The sequence below is a fragment of the Equus asinus genome, chromosome 20 (genome assembly GCF_041296235.1).
Source record: "Equus asinus isolate D_3611 breed Donkey chromosome 20, EquAss-T2T_v2, whole genome shotgun sequence".
NCBI classification, from domain to species: Eukaryota; Metazoa; Chordata; class Mammalia; order Perissodactyla; family Equidae; genus Equus; species Equus asinus.
The window spans coordinates 41448217-41452210 of record NC_091809.1 but is presented as its reverse complement, the minus strand read 5'-3'; the positions used below and the strand labels follow the sequence as shown (position 1 = coordinate 41452210).

Genomic DNA, 3994 nt, shown 5'->3' with positions numbered 1-3994 from the left:
ACTGAGAAGTGGAGAGAAATAACCTGCAGAGAAAGAAACACGAATCAGGTATCTATTAGTTTGCTGTGGCTGTTATAACAAATTACCACAAACTTGATGGTTTAAAATGACACTAATGTATTCTATTACAGTTCTGGAGGCCAGAAATCCAAAATCAGTTCCACTGGGCCTAACCCTAGGTGTCAACCAGGCTGTGCCAGAGGCTCTAGGGGAGAAAGAATCCATTTTCTTGCCTTTTCAAGCTTTTAGAGGTGCATTCCTTGGCTTATGGCCCCTTCTTCTATTTTCAAAGCTAGCAGCACAGCATCTTCAATCCTTCTCTGCTTCCATCATCACATTATCTTCCTTTGTATGGTAAAATCTCCCTCTACCTCTCTCAAATAATGACACTTGGGTTTACAATTAGGACTCACTTGGATAATCCAAGATAATCTCCCTATCCCAAGATCTTTAACTTAATCACACCTGCAAAATCCCTTTCACATATTATGTTACTTACATTCATAGGTTTCAGGGATTAGGACCTGGATGTCTTTGGGGGTCATAATTCAGCCTAACACAAGATATATGGATAAAAAGAGTAATACAGAGACTGTATGACCCTAGAGAGAGCTGGAGAGAGATGAGATTCAGAAGGAAGACAGTGCATGCCTTGATTCCTTAAGAATTTCTCGTTCTTGATTCTAGTTCCTCTGAAGATCTTGTTGTTTCTTATTTTCTGGCATTCCATGTAGCACTCTTGATTATTATTATAATAAGTACTCATTTTACATAAGCTAGCTTGATTAGTTTTCTGCTTTTATTTTCCTCCAACCAAATAAATCCTAGGATACTTATTCTTCTGTATGTGATGGTCACATTGGCCAGTTGCCACAGATGATCAGTCTAGACTCATGGTCAGTTATGGCCTCTGAATAATTGGTTTCCCTTTCAAACCAATTGCCTCTCACAGTCTATTCTGAGTGCATCCCAGTCTGCCCTGATCTGCAGGTCTTCCAGAATGTTAGGGCAGGCATGGAACACTTCTGGTTTCAGAAAAAGTAGATAACTTCCAGGTTAACTTCTGTTTCCCCTCTTAAGTTTTTTCCCATTCTATACTTCATGATAAAGTGAGGTGCTAAAATAGACTAGAGTTCACCTATTCTAAATTTCTGCCACTCACCAGTGGTGTAGTTTGGGGTAAGATGCTTAACTTCTGTGAATCTCCATTTTCTCATCTGTAAAATGGAGATATCATCAGCTAATCAAGCTTGTCAAGAGGATTAAGTGAGATATATATGTAAATATTTAAGTACATTGTACAAACTCTGAGTATGTTACTCCTCTTCCCTGTTTTTCTTCTTCTTCTCCTCCTCTTCCTTCCTCTTCTTCTTTTTCTTCCTCTCCTCCTTTTACTTCTTCCTCTCCTCCTCCTCCTCCTTATTCTTCTTATCCACAATATTTAGCTGTCAGGAATGAAGCCAGTCATCTTGCAACAACTAAAAAGACCCAGTAAGATGTGTTCACTCTTAATTACATGTGGTTGCATTTCTTAGATTATCTTGGTTAAGCCTACAAAAACAAAAAGAAAAAAAGAAAGCACAAACTATATTCCCCATTTTACCAATGAGAAAACTAGCATTCAGATAGGCTAAGTGTAACCTGATAAGAAAGAAAGTGATAGAGCCAGGATTAAAATTCAAGTTTTCTGGCTTTAGTATTTTTCATTTATCTATGATATTTTTTTTGTGTGAGACAGTCTAGTAATAGAGTTCAGAACATGTCGTTTTCTCTATGGCTGAATTGTCTCCTCTGGACCTTGACTAGAAAGGTCTGAAGTGGCATGAAGCCTTTCATATCTTCCTACATATCTTTGATTTTTGATCTTCAAGCGTGCCTTTCTCCACATTGAATCCAAGAGTGGAAACTAATCATTCTTAGAAACAAACTTTCAAGTTCTCTTGTGCAATAAGGACACAATTTTGTTGACTGCCTCTCTCAAAACTTCCTTTACCTTTTCATTCCTGAGACTATAAATGAAGGGGTTCAGAAGAGGGGTCACCATTATGGTGAGTACAGCCGTTACTTTGTCAAAATCCAGGGAATGACTCTGACTGGGCCTCACGTACATGAAGATGTTGCTCCATAGGCAATGGAGACAACAGTGATGTGAGAAGCACAGGTGGAAAAGGCCTTCTGACGTCCTTGGGCTGAAGGGATGCTCAAGATGGTAGCAACGATGTAGGTGTAGGATACGGTAGTGAACGCCAGTGAGCTCAGGAGGATGAAGGAAGACAAGAAGAAGCTTATCATCTCAATGAAATGAGTGTCTATGCAGGCTACGTGAAGCAGAGGGGCGAGGTCACAGAAGAAGTGACTAATTTCCTTATAACAGAAAGGCAATCTGGACACCACAATAACTGGGCAGATCACTGAGAGGAAGGCCCCCACCCAGCAGCCCAGAACCAGCAGGAGACAGACCCTGCTGTTCATGATGATGGTGTAGTGGAGTGGGTTACAGATGGCCATGTAGCGGTCAAAGGACATCACTGCCAAGAGGATAAACTCTACTGTCCCCAGGAAAAAAAAGAAGGATATTTGGGTGATGCAGCCAGGCAAAGATATGGTCTTCTTCTCCTCTAGGAGACAGGCTAACAGTTTTGGGGTAACTGAGGTAGTGTATAAAATGTCCAAAAATGACAAATTGCTGAGGAAGAAGTACATGGGGGTTTGGAGGCGATTATCAGCCCATATTAGGGAAATGATGACAATATTTCCTGTTAGAGTAAGCATGTAAGTAAACAAGAGGACCACAAAGAGGGAAATCTGAAGCTTCTGGAGAACGGGGAAGGCAGTCAGGGTAAATTCAGTCACTGTGGTCTGATTTTGCATATTCATTGCATGCAATGTCTAGTGGGCAGCACGTGTCTGAAAAAATAGAGATGAAAATCAGCCTATAAGTTTTCAACTGTCAATATCAGTGATAAAAACAAGTAGGAAAAGCTTTGAATGAAGAGTCAAGAGTGATTTGTTTTCACCCTGTCTCTGACCCTAATAAATGTAGGACCTTGCATAAATTACATGACTTCATCTAATCTCAGTATTCTTAGACTGTATTTAAAATTTTTGGTTGACTGAAATTATCTTCATGGTTCCATGGAACTGTAATCTTTGTGATTTTATTCTCTTTTACCCCATGCTCCTTCCTTTCTCTCTTTCACTCTTCCTGATCTACTATTTTCCCAGCTAAGTTCTGTGCCTAAGAAGAGAGACACACTTAACTGAGAATCCAATCAATCAATTTGGAAAATAGAGAAACGGAATGATAATGAAAGTTGAGTTATTTTCTCAAAATTATTTCAAATATTCAAGTATCATCTAAATCATAGAGCAAAATTATGAAAAGTGGACACTAACACGAAAGGGGAACAGTATTTGTTTCTACTCACTTTTGTTATTGGTATTATGTGTCGAGTATCAATGTAACATTTAGTTGGACACATTATTTTAAGGTAACAATGATTGCTCTTTCCATAAGTTTGCATGATTTTTTGGGGTTTATTTTCTATAATGATATAATTTTTTTGTTATCTACACTGCTATAGAGAAGTGCGTTGGTGATATATGGTTCAAAATTTGCATAAACTATTTTATATACTTTGAAAAAAGCTTTTGGGAAAATGATTGACGTGTTTCCTTTTTGTTCCTTGCAATGTTATGTCTATGGCAGAATCTGGAAGAATAGCAAACCTTTCTTCTCCCATTACTCAACTGATTCCTATAGACTCTCAAATGGATCTCTTACACCTATATTCTTTCAGCCATTTGAAGGTCAAGTCATTAATAGTAATGAAAAAGTCAGAAGCAGATAGGTGGTGTTTGAAATCCTTAGCTTAATCTTGGAATACTACTCAAGTTAGTTGAAAATCTATTGCACGTCTATAAAATTCAGTGGAAGCACTGTCCTTCGGTGTATTTTTTTTGGTGGTTAATCCTTCATTTTTAAGTTAAAATG

At 38.3% G+C, this 3994-nt stretch overlaps 1 pseudogene; it reads right to left on the bottom strand.

Annotated features, from left to right (window-relative positions):
* Positions 1-1930: 1930 nt before the first annotated feature.
* LOC106832795 (olfactory receptor 6M1-like) lies at positions 1931-2871 on the bottom strand (annotated as a pseudogene).
* Positions 2872-3994: the final 1123 nt, after the last annotated feature.